Below are 14182 nucleotides of genomic sequence, written 5' to 3'. Positions count from 1 at the left end.
ACATTAAGATAACCTGTATGATAATCGGTGTAGTGGCAGCCGCCAAGCCAAGAGGACGTGCAGCAGGAGCAGCAGCAGCAGCACCTGTCTGATAAACAGTAAATTAATTTAGCTTTGTATTTTTCATGTGCTTCTGCAAAGAAGTTAACTATACATATGTATTTTACTGTGTAGACCACTGGTTATAAAATTAATTGTAGTTTTTGTTTTTGCATAAGTACTGTGGAAATCCTTGTATAGGTCAGCTTGCTAGTGTAAATTTTTCTATCGCTAGAAACTCCATCACGCCACAAAGTTTTAATTTTGTGCTAGTAGACATCATACAGTTTAGATCAGTGCCTTCTAGTTTGCATATTTATCTCATGCAGTAACTTTTTGGTAAACAGGATTTCTAATAGAGATATTTATAAATACATGAACTTCAGTAGAGAAATTTATTTCTGTTTAATAGCTTGTGGTTTCAAAGTACAGTGAGAAATTTGCACAGCAACTTTTAGTGTTACTTTATTCTCCTTTCGTATATTTTGTATACATTTCAAACTCAGTAGCGCCATTTGATATCTTATATCTATTTTACACACAGTACAATATGCGTAGGGATTGTGCTTGTTGTGAGCAGACACAAGGAGAGTCGGCCTCTGTCTGTAAAGAGTTGAAAACTGCATTGGCTGCTATTGACAGGCTTCTAGCTAATGCTCAAAGTTGCAGTGATGTCAGGGTGTCAGTGAGGAGACCTGCAACACCTTTGGTGCCACTGGAATCTCCTGGTGACCCAGACATTGCTGCGGCTTCTGATACGCAGCAGTTGACTGGTCCATCCTCACTCCAGAGTAGGTGGCAGACATTGGTGGGTTCGTGTGTCACTGGATGGAAGGCAAAAGAGAGAGCATGCTGTGTGGCTGGCTCCCTACGTCTTAGCAACAGGTACGAGGAGCTACGCAGTGTTGATGATAACTCAGAGCCAGCACAGGATGACTCTCCTGTTAGGCCAGCAGTTGATTTTCCTGCCCAGTCTGGACAATTACAGGGAGTGGGTATGCTTGTCATTGGGAGCTCCAATGTTAGGTAGGTGATGGAGCCCCTCAGGGAGATGGCAGGCAAGAAGGGAAAGTATTCCAGTGAGCATTCGGTATGTTTGCCAGGAGGTCTTATCAATAATGTGGAGGAGGCCATGCCGGCAGCTATTGAGTGCACTGGGTGCAACCGTCTACATGTAGTGGCACATGTCGGCACAAATTATGCCTGCCAATTGCATTCTGATGCCATCCTCAGCTCCTTTCAGTGGCTAGCTGATTTGGTGAAGACAACTAGCAATGCACAAATGATGCAGACTAAACTGTCTATATCTAGCATTGTACCCAGGGTTCATTGCAGTCCTCTGGTTTGGAGCAGAGTGGAAGGTCTAAACCAGAGGCATTATCGGATGTGAATTTCTTGACCTCCACTATTGGGTGCAGAATTGTAGGCTTCCCCTTAATAGGTCAGGCGTGCATTACATGCAGGAAATGGCTACTAGCGTGGCGGAGTGTGTGTGGCATACACTTAGGGCTTTTTTAGGTCACAGAACCACCTTCCTTCGGATCAAATATGATTTTCTTGTTAAATCAACCAATGACCTCAGAGAAGCTTCGTCCTCACAGATCAGAGATACAAAAGATTAATACACTCCTGGAAATTGAAATAAGAACACCGTGAATTCATTGTCCCAGGAAGTAGAAGTTTTATTGTCACATTCCTGGGGTCAGATACATCACATGATCACACTGACAGAACCACAGGCACATAGACACAGGCAACAGAGCATGCACAATGTCGGCACTAGTACAGTGTATATCCACCTTTCGCAGCAATGCAGGCTGCTATTCTCCCATGGAGACGATCGTAGAGATGCTGGATGTAGTCCTGTGGAATGGCGTGCCATGCCATTTCCACCTCGCACCTCAGTTGGACCAGCGTTCATGCTGGACGTGCAGACCGCATGAGACGACGCTTCATCCAGTCCCAAACATGCTCAATGGGGGACAGATCCGGAGATCTTGCTGGCCAGGGTAGTTGACTTACACCTTCTAGAGCACGTTGGGTGGCACGGGATACATGCGGACATGCATTGTCCTGTTGGAACAGCAAGTTCCCTTGCCGGTCTAGGAATGTAGAACGATGGGTTCGATGACGGTTTGGATGTACCGTGCACTATTCAGTGTCCCCTCGACGATCACCAGAGGTGTACGGCCAGTGTAGGAGATCGCTCCCCACACCATGATGCCGGGTGTTGGCCCTGTGTGCCTTGGTCGTATGCAGTCCTGATTATGGCACTCACCTGCACGGCGCCAAACACGCATACGACTATCATTGGCACCAAGGCATCGCTGAAGACGACACATCTCCATTCGTCCCTCCATTCACGCCTGTCGTGACACCTCTGGAGGCGGGCTGCACGATGTTGGGGCGTGAGCGGAAGACGGCCTAGCGGTGTGCGGGACCGTAGCCCAGCTTCATGGAGACGGTTGCGAATGGTCCTCGCCGATACCCCAGGAGCAACAGTGTCCCTAATTTGCTGGGAAGTGGCGGTGTGGTCCCCTACGGCACTGCGTAGGATCCTACGGCCTTGGCGTGCATCCGTGCGTCGCTGCGGTCCGGTCCCAGGTCGACGGGCACGTGCACCTTCCGCCGACCACTGGTGACAACATCGATGTACTGTGGAGACCTCACGCCCCACATGTTGAGCAATTCGGCGGTACATCCACCCGGCCTCCCGGATGCCCACTATACGCCCTCGCTCAAAGTCCGTCAATTGCACATACGGTTCACGTCCACGCTGTTGCGGCATGCTACCAGTGTTGAAGACTGCGATGGAGCTCCGTATGCCATGGCAAACTGGCTGACACTGACGGCGGCGGTGCACAAATGCTGCGCAGCTAGCGCCATTCGACGGCCAACACCGCGGTTCCTGGTGTGTCCGCTGTGCCGTGCATGTGATCACTGCTTGTGCAGCCCTCTCGCAGTGTCCGGAGCAAGTATGGTGGGTCTGACACACCGGTGTCAATGTGTTCTTTTTTCCATTTCCAGCAGTGTATGATTTTAGTAAATCGCACGAGCATCCAGGGAAAGGTCCCAGAATTAGTATCACTTACTGCAGGTTATAATGCACAAATAGTATTGGGAACAGACAGCTGGTTGAAACCAGAAATCAAGGACAGTGAAATCCTGAGTTCAGATTGGAGCCACATGGGGTAGCTGCGTGGTCTAGGGCATCTTGTCACAGTCCACGCAGCTGCCCCCGTCAGTGGTTCGAGTCCTACCTTGGGCATGGGTGTGTGTGTCATCCTTAGCATAAGTTAGATTAATTAGTGTCTAAGCTTAGGGACCGATAACCTCAGCAGTTTGGTCCCACAAGTCCTTACCACAGATTTCAAAATTTCAGATTGGTATGTTTATCATAAGGACAGGTTAGTCACCAATGGTGGCAGCATGTTTATTGCAATAAAAAAAACTCAGTAAGATCTAGCGAGCATGTCACGGATTCCAAATGTGAATTAATCTTGGTGAAACTGAGTATCAAAAACTGGTAAAAAAAGGTGAATCAGATGCTTCTCTAGACCACCTGGGCCAGGTTCTGTAGTTGTAGAGCACTTCAGACAGAACTTGCAGAATATCATTAGTAATTTTCCTGATCATGCCGTTGTAATAGGGATTGACCTCAACTTACCAGGTATAGATGGGGAGCATTATGCCATCAAACCTGGTGCCAAAGACAGGAATTCAGATGACATTGTTCTGGATGTCTTGTCCAAAAATTACGTTGAGCATATAGTCAGAGAACCAACTCGTGAGAGTAATGTCTTAGAGCTCCTGGCAACAAACAGACCTGAACTTCTCAAATCAGTTAATATAGAGGAGGGTATCAGTGATCATAAGGCTGTGACAGCATCTATGACATCGGGTCCTACAAGGAATGTTAAGAAAGGCCAAGAACATTCACTTGTTCAGTAAGGGTGACATGATACGAATTTCAGAATATCTCAGCAGTGAGCATAAAGTATTTCGTGATGAGGACGGAAGGTGTGGAGAACAAATGGAAAAAATTCAAAGGCATCATTCAGTATGCCCCAGATAAGTATATTCCGAGTAAGGTATTAAGGGATGGAAAAGATCCACCATGGTTTAATAGCCATGTTAGAAAAGCTCTAGGTAAACAAAGGGCACTTCATCTCAGCTTCAAGAGAAATAAAAAGCTAGTTGGCAAACAAAAGCTGGACAAATCAAAAATGAGCGTAAGGAGATCAATGAGAGAATGATTTTGAAAGTAAGATGTTGTCAGTGGAACTGAGTAAAAACCCTAAGAGATTTTGGTTGTATGTAAAATCAGTAGGTGGGCCACACTCATCTATTCATTATCTCAGTTACCACTTCAGCACCAAAACAGAAGATAACAGAAAGAAGGTCAAAATACTGAATTTGGTCTTCTGAAGTTGTTTCACCATGGAAGATTGTAACACTGTCCCTCCTTTCAATAGTTGTATGAATGTTGAGATGCTGGATATTGAGATAACCAATTGCAGAATTGAAAAGCAGCTACAATCCCTTAGGAGTTGAAAGGTGTCAGGACCAGATGAGATACTTAAAAGATTCCATACAGATTAAGCTAAAGAACTTGCTCCCATTCTAGCAGTAATTTATTGTAGATCACTCAAGCAATGAAAGGTACCTAAAACTGGAAAAAAGTGCAGGTCATTCCCGTTTTTAAGAAATGCCATAAGACAGATCCCTACAATTACAGACCTATATCCTTGGTGCCAATCTGTTGTAGGATCATGGAACATGTTTTATGCTCAAGGATTATGAGGTTTTTGGAAAATGAACATTCCCTCTATAAAAAGTCAACATGGATTCCACAAGCAGAGATCCTCTGAAACTCAGCTTGCCCTGTTCCTCCATCAGATCCACAGTGCAGTGGACAATGGCACTCAGGTTGATGCATGTTCCTTGATTTCAGTAAGGCACTCTGACACCATCCCACATTGCCATTTAATGAAAAAAAAAAAAAAAAGAAAATATGAGCTTATAGAGTAGTGGAGTAGACGTGTGATTAGATTCAAGACTTTCCTGCAGATAGCACTCAACATGCCACTCTTAACAGAACAAAATTGGCAGATGTAAAGATAATATCTGGAGTACCACAGGGAAGGTAATAGGACCATTCTTGTTTACAGTATACATAAATGATCTAGTTGAAAGCATCAGATGCTCTTTAAGGCTATTCGTAGATGATGCAGTTCTCTATACCACAGTAGCAGCGCCAGAAGATAATAAGAATTTGCAGAGCAACTTACAGATAATTGATGATTGGTGCAGGGTCTGGCAGTTGACCCCGAACGTAAATGAAAGTAACACACTGTGCATTCATAGGAAAAGAAATCCTCTACTGTACAGCTACACTGTTGATGATAAACAGCTGGAGACAGTGCCAGGCATAAAATATCTAGGCAAAACTATCCAGAGTGACCTTAAATGGGATGACCACATAAAACAGATGGTGGGAAAAGCAGATACCAGACTCAGATTCATCAGAAGAATCTTAAGAAAATATAACTCATCTACAAAAGAAGTGTCTTATAAGGCACTTGTTCATCCAATTCTTGTGTACTGTTCATTCATCTGGGGTCGCTATCAGGTAGGACTGATAGATGATGATGATATTTGGTTTGTGGGGCACTCAGCTGCGTGGTTATCAGCGCCCGTACAAATTCCCAACCTTTTCTCAGTCGAATCTCACCACTTTGCAGGAATGATGATGAAATGATGAGGACAACACAAACATCCAGTCATCTTGAAGCAGGTGAAAATCCCTGACCCCACTGGGAATCAAACCCAGGACCCCATGCTCAGGAAGTGAGTGAGGACTGATAGAGGAGATAGAGAAGCTCCAACGAAGAGCAGTGTGTTTCATCATGGGAGCATTATGGAGATGCAAAGAAACACCACTGGCAGACATTACAAGAGAGGTGTTGTGCATCATGGGGAGATTTACTACTGAAATTTTAGGACATCACTTTTCAGGAGGAGTTGGAGAACATATTACTTCCCCCACATACATCTTGAGTACCAATCACAAGGAGAAAATTTGAGAAATTAGAGCCAATACAGAGGCATACAGACAATCATTCTTCCCATGCACTATTCACGAGTGGAACAGTGTTGGAAGAAAATCAGATGGTGGAACGGAAAGTACCCTATCACACACCATTAGGTGGCTTGAGGTGTGTGATGTATGAGGGTAATCCCAAAAGTAAGGTCTCCTATATTTTTTAGTACATAGACCTGTTTATTTTTACAAAGGTTTATGTCAGTTTACAGCTTGAACATTTAGCTATTTTTGACATAATCACCATTTCTATCGATGCATTTTTGTAGATACTGTGGAAGTTTTTGTATGCCCATGTCATACCATCTCACCGCCTTGCTGTTCAGAAAGTTATGAACCTCATGTTTCACCTCATTGTTGGAGCTGAATCGTTCTTTTAACCTAGGGAACAGGTGATAGTTACTGGGTGCCAAGTCAGGATTAGGGTGAGTGGTTGATTATGTTCCACTGAAACTGTTGCAGGAGAGCAATGGTTTGCTGATCGATGTGTGGGCAAGCATTGTCATGGAGAATGTGTATGCCCTTGCTCAACATTCCTCTTCTCCAGTTCTGAATTGCCCATTTGAGTTTTTTCTGAGCCTCACAGTACCTGTCAGCATTAATTGTGGCCCCAGCAATTCAGCTCCGATGACAAGGTGAAAGAAGAGGTTCATAACTTTCTAAACAGGATGGTGGCAGGCTGGTATGACACGGACATACAAAAACTGCCACAGCATCTACAAAACTGCATTGACAGAAATGATGATTAAGTCAAAACATACCTAAATGTTCAAGTTGTAAACTGATGTAAACCACTGTAGAAATAAACAGGTCTATGTACTTATAAAAAAACAGGAGACCTTACTTTTGGGATTACCCTCGTAGATATATATGTGGACCTGTAGAAGCAGGATTTTATGTGTGGTTGGGTAGAGAGCCGGCTAACAAGAGAACATCTTGGTGATGATGGTGCATTGTTGTTAGTCCACCCTGCATCCCGCTGTGACCATTCACACCCCTCTGATTGGCTACTGGAGGGCACTTTGCAAATGTGGACTAGTCAGTGACACTTTAGTAAAGCACTACATCAGCAGTACTCACTATGAGAGAGCTATTCACATGGACTGAGTGTGGGTAGGAGGTGATATCCAGTGACATCTGGTGTCACACCAGCCCAAGTCTATCTGGAAACTTACAGAGAGACACAGTTCTGTTGCATTGGAATGAAAAATTAAAAATAATTAGAAATTCTAAGTTTCCAGTCGCTCTCACAATACAACATGAACAATTCAATGTTAACATGCAAAATACCACATTGTCACCAATATGTGGTTCTTTACAGTTTAGTTTTTAACCTTGAAACTATGTGCAGCGGGACCTCTAGTCTGACTTATGTGAATATTATAATTAACTTTCATTAACACTTGCAAAAGATTCTATCTCACAACCTCACTGTAATGAAAATGTTAAATACTTGGGCAAACCTAGTGATAATGACTTTATCAAAATATGTCTACTAACTGTAAACCTTCCTTCTTTTGTAACCACCAAGTCAGAGGTATAATTTTAGTCCCTTCATTATTACTGATAGATTTCTTTTACCATTAAATATTTTTTTTCTCTCTCACTTGCACTAATTAAAAAAATATTTCCCACTATTATTCTTGTCCACAAAACAGTGTTTGATAGGTTATACCATCTACATAGACATAATACATGTAAATTGTATCTCTGGACTGTTACTCTCTAATGTGGCTAACAGGTAATTACTACTAACTATGCTGTCTCTTTGTTATATATTTTAAAAAGTCTTTTCTTTAATTCTTTCATTCTCCAGGACTCAAGATTAATTCAGGGTAAATTCTACTTGCTTCATGAAAATCAGGAGCTTAGTTTTAATTTTTTGACTAATCAAAGTTTTAATTAAATTATATTTTCAAACAGCGAGTTATTGTCAGCTGTGGATGAGTGCCAGAAAAGCTAATTCCCCAAAACAGCAATCAAAGAAAATTAAAAAAAAGATGCAAACAAAAGACTCTTCAGTGCAGCCACCACCTCAGACCTTGAAGTTAAACAACTGAATTACAATTCCATGTCTTTAGGTGCTGTCAAATGCATCCCACTAACGTTTCCTTACAAAATGGACACCCACCACAATAATTCTGTATGTAATGATAATTCTGTGCAAGCTCACAGTCATGGTTCATTTAGAGCACAGTTACTTAATAATTCAGGGACAGATATTTACAAATTTAAGTGCAACACATGCTATACGACCAGAGCAAAGCTACATTTTAAGACGTTTGGTATCTGTTGAACAAAATATCTTGCAATTGACTCAGTACCTCACTCAATCCTCAGCACAAATGCCATTATGTCACAAGATCTCCAGGGACTAACAGTGCTATCATGAATTTAAAACCAGTTCTGACAATGATGATCAGAACGCACTCTATCATATTTTACTGGTAGAAACCTTGAACTACAAAGCTTCCTGGTAATTACTTTCTCTAGAATTGACTTACCACACCTGCAAACTCAACCCTATGTATGGACTCCCAGACATATATAGTCAGTACCTACTCTGAGCCCCTACTGAGTGAGCTTAGGTCACTGGACTTGCATTCGGGAAGACGACGGTTCAACTCCGCAGTCCTGATTTAGGTTTTCTGTGATTTCCCTAAATCACTTCAGGAAAATGCCATGACGGTTCCTTTGAAAGGGTATGGCTGACTTCCTTTCCCAACTTTCTTGATCTGATGGGACCAGGGTGACCTCATTGCTTGGCCTCTTCCCCAGATCACCAACCAATGACTTCTGACCCTGTGAGTACCCAAAGCTCAATTACAGCTGCCCACAAGACCCATTTTAAACCTTTTGGAAATGTTAAAGCAAACAAATGTGCAGCACTACCAACACTTTTAACAACTGATATATTCTTGGGTAGCATCCACACAACACTGAATGCAGTTTCATCTGCTGAATGTATGAAATAAGATTTTCTATATATTTTGTATGACTTTATGTTGTGTGGACATAACCCAATTATGTCTGTGGAATTTTGCTCTAATAAGCACTTTTAGTGCAGGACTGGTTTGAAAATGACCAGCTGTGTTTAAAACAGTCACAGAAATTTAAATAAAGAATTATCAAATCTTTGTTGCTGGTCCTTCCCCAACAAAATGTCGGAACCAGGTAAATTACTATATTATTAAGGATGATTGTCAGTTCTTCTTTTGATGACCAGTTGCCATGTACTGTAACATCTTTGCCACTTAAGATGCTGTTGTGTTGTAGGCAATTGATAAGCAGTTTTGCAGTGACACTCTGCAACATACATTTTAACAATGACACATAAGCAGACATTTATAATTAAATATGATTAACACCCCTCCTGTGACAATATACATCCAGGTGCCGAGCCAACAATTTAAGATGATAAAGTTATTGCGATACCAAATATTTTGATCCATCACAACTGCCAGCAGAATGTCTTGATACAACAAGCTACCACACTTCAGTGACAACCAAAAGTAGGTAATTTGCATTCAGGGGATCCTTATTTGAACAGTAATGAAGAATTCACAGGTAACTAGTATATAAATGTTGTATAAGCTATGAAGCTAAGGACATATGACAAAATTCTAGGCAAAAATGATGTTGTCTAGCTTTGACATAGTGAACAGAACTAAAAGTGCTTTTGAATTTCAATAAAACCAAGAGTGTGGGATCAGAAAAATGTATATTACTAATAAAAGACGTCACATCAGTTGAAAATTCTGAGAAACAGTATCATCAAACATTCCAGTATTCAGAAAACCATAGACTTCTACGCTTATGAAATGTCCAGAGATAATGAAAAATAAGTCATAGCCAAATATCACGTGATTGGACTTAGCTGTCATGATCTTTATCAGCATCTGGCTCAGAGTTGTGTACTTTTCTGGTAGCTTGTCACAGGGTTGTTATGCAGCAGCTAGTGACATATCCACCACAATGTCAGGAGACATGTCATACAAAGAATGTGCAACACTTTATTGGATTTTTTCAGCAAGACTGTCAGCTCATAAAATCCACTCTCTACCATTTGACACATTTCTTATCTTTTGATTCACTTGAAATTGGGTCTATGGAACATGAAAAATAAATAAATCAATCAGTCAGTTATGACACATAATTATCTGCAAATTCCCACAATAATGTACTGCAAATGTCATGTTCAGACTGTGACAGTAAACATGAGTGTCGTTACTGTCCTCACCCTGATATCACTTGTTCTGCTTACAACAAGACACATTTAACAGTTGTCCATATTCATGTGCTCCTTGCCATCACACAGGTTTCTGATATCACTTGTTCCCCTTATTTTATAATTTGCATCTCAGAGCTTCACTGTTTTCATTTTGTGATTGGGGAGTGGTGACAGCAGGCTGAAATTTTATCTCCATTTGATTATCATATTGAGCATTGTGAAACTAATGAAATTCATAATGATAACTGTTTATCAAGGTTACTATTACCTTGATAAATTGAACCTAATGAGAGTACTATACATCTGTGTTCCCTCATGCCCAGTAGTGCCCATATTACAGCTAAAGAAATTTCTAAAGAGACTGACAAAGATAAAATAGTGTCTGTTGTATCAAGCAATGTCAAAAATAACAAATGACCAAATAAAGTGCAATATGTTCTTAAGGGCATTGTAATGAGTACTGTACTCTACTGATCATAACTTTATTGTTTAGGGGGAGAGAGTTTCAATCTCCAGTAGTCTAAGACCTCAGCTTAAAAAAATAAGCCCAGGCCTTTTGGAAATCACTAAAATGGAGTCTGTAACTCAAAGTTTTATATGGTGGTCTAATAAATAAAGAAATAGAGAAAGAAAAATAAATAGACAAAGATATTCTAGAGTCAATAGTGTTCCAGCTAAGAACCCTTTCCTCTCATGACAGTGGCCTAGAGAACTGTGGGAGAGTCTTCATACTGATTTTGTGAAGTTTCCCAAGAGAATGTATCTGGTTGTAATGGATACCTACAGGAAATGTCACCTACAATCACTTTTGCCATATGGGATGCATTAATTCCTTTGTTTACTCAGTATGGTCTGCCACAAATGATTGTGTAATTAGGAAAGACTTTGTGTCTTTTTGTGCAAGAATTAGAACATCAAATTGAGTAAGATGCCCAAAGATTTAAGCATGCACTGAAAATTTACAAGTCGGTTGCAATATCCAACCTGGTTCTGGGCTACCATGATGTAGAACATGGATTCACAGGTCAAAGCCCAGCCTTGCTTGATTGAGCCTAATCAAATTTGTTGACATAAAGCCAAACAACAGACCCAAGTTAATTAATTAATTTATTTATTTAGCATCCAATAGATCACACATGTGATGTAGGATTTGTCATTTGATACACGTAACACATAACAACACATACACATAATAAATTGACAAAATATACAAACAGCAAACAAATTATTTATTTATTTATTTTATCCATCTTTCAGCATTAACATGCAATCGATGTCATCAGAAGAGTTACAGCTATTTGTACATTATGTTCTACATATAAAAATGTTACATAGTAAAAATATAGCAATGTTGTAAACTATTAGCTTACAACAGCCTCTACACCTAGATCTATACATAACAGTAAGCTATAATTTATCAGCATTAACATGCAATTCAATATTGTCAGAAGTATTATAGCTATTTGTACATTATGTAACAAAAATATTACATGGAGAAAAAAAAATGACAGTGTTGTACCCTATTAGCTTATAGCTAGCTGCCTCTACATCCTTAACTATACATAACAGTAAGCCTTAGTTTAGCAATAAATTAGATAATCTTTACAACTATTCTGAAATTCTTCTATGCTGTAGAAAGTATTTTTCTTCATCCACACTTTGGATTTAGTTTTGAAAATATCCATTGAAACTAATTGCGCCTGTACAGGTAAAGTGTTGAATAATTTTATGCCTATGTATTCATAGCTAGATTGGGTTTTCTTAAGCCTGGTTGTGGATATGTCAATCATATTTGTTTGTCGAGTATTGTGTTGATGAACTGATTTCCTTATAGTGTAGTGGTTTAAGTTTTCTTTTATGTTTAATAGGCAACAATATATGTAAAGAGATGGACTGTGAGAATTTTTAAGTCTCTAAAATAGGGTCTACATGAGGTTTTGTTGTCAGTGATTCTGTAAAGACGTCTAATTGCTTTCTTCTGCCAAGTGAAAATTTTTTTGGTTCCTGGAGAGTTACCCCATAAAAGAATGTCATATTGTAGATGGCAATGAAAGAAGGCATAGTATGACTGAAGCAATAAATCTTGTGTAACACATGTGTGTAGTTTGGGTAGTAGGTAGATAACTCATGATAGCTTTCGACATACATAATCTGTATGCGTGTCCCAAGTTAATTTTGAGTCAACGTGTATTCCTAGTAGTTTAACAGGTGATAACTCCGTGTTACTGTTTGATAAACTGAACATTATCTTGACAGTCTTTTCATGGTTCATAGATAAGTCATTAGCTTTAAACCAGATATTAGACATTTTGAGACACTCTTCACTTTCCTCCTTCAGTTTGTTTATATCCTTTCCAGAATTAGCTAATGTTGTGTCATCAGCACAGAGGATAGATTTACAGGGTAAGTTATTCGGAAAGTCATTTACAAACAATATAAATAGTAGAAGGTCAAGCACTGAGCCCTGCAGAACACCTCGTTTTATACTTAAAGTCTGTGACTGTTGGTCATTATGCTTTACTATTTGTTTTCTATTGCTGAGGTATGATTCAATTAGTGAGAGTTCCAAGTGTTTGATTCCATAGCAACACAGTTTATCTAATAATAATTTGTGGTTAACTGAGTCGAAAGCCTTACTCAAGTCAATTAGAATGGCTTCAGCAGATAATTCTGACTCAAATGCACTTAGTACAAAAGCGATAAGGTTTTCAACTACTTTGACTGTTGATAAGTTTGACCTAAATCCATACTGAGAATCATTTAATATATTATTGTCTGATAGGTGTATGCATATTTGCTGCAGTATGCAATGTTCTATTATTTTTGAGAGAATAGGCACAAGTGAAATTGGGCTATAATTATTGATACAGGACTTGTCACCCTTTTTGTATAATGGTATGACAACTGTGTTTTTGAGACATTCTGGAAAGTGTCCACTCGAGAGCATCCAGTTTATCAGTATGCAAAGAGGATATGATATGAGATCTACAACTTTTTTAATTACATAGTTAGACAGGCCATACACATCTTCAGATCTAGAGTATCCTAATTTAGAGGTTGCTTTAATAATATCAGTTACTTGTACTTCTCTCCATTTACAAGCTGACACTATGTTTGTAATGTTTTGTTGAAAATTTCTGCCAGGTATGGGGTGAGCAATAGGTGTATGTGTTGAATTGGAATTCTGGTTGCTGTGGGTTGGAAGGCTAAGATTGGCAGAGTTGACAAAAAATTGACTGAAATCATCAGCAGTGATGTTAGCAGCATTTGTGTTGTCTTTGTAGTTTATATCCATACCTAGCTCTGCTTTTATTACTTTCCATGCAGCCTTACATTTATTGTGTGATGTTTTAATGAAATCACCATTTGCCTTACACTTGGCTATTTTAATTTCAGATCTATATTTTCTTTTCAGGTTTTTGTAAGTTTCTTTATCTACTGCTCCCTTTTTGACCTTATCATGACAAGTAATTACCAATAGTCTCAGTTTTTGTAATTGGGGTGAAAACCACTTCTGTAAAGTTGAGTGGCTAGGTTTCCTAACTTTCTTGTTTTTTTTTGTTTTTTAACCAGTGGACAGCATGCATGGAAGATTTCAGAAATGATTTTGACGAATGTGCTGAAGGCTTCATCAACATTTCTGGAGGAATGTATAACAGTATTCCAATCTATGGACTTAAGTTCTTCTCTATACTTGCTAATATTTGTATCTGTAGATAGTCTGACACACTGAGTTTGTTCCTCATCTTCTTTTGGTTTTTTAGTAATTAGTTTCACCCATATACCTCTATGGTCTGACAGGTAATCGA

This window comes from Schistocerca gregaria, chromosome 1 (assembly GCF_023897955.1).
Source record: "Schistocerca gregaria isolate iqSchGreg1 chromosome 1, iqSchGreg1.2, whole genome shotgun sequence".
NCBI lineage: Eukaryota > Metazoa > Arthropoda > Insecta > Orthoptera > Acrididae > Schistocerca > Schistocerca gregaria.
The sequence above is the reverse complement of the archived record's forward strand: the minus strand, read 5'-3'. Positions refer to the sequence as shown.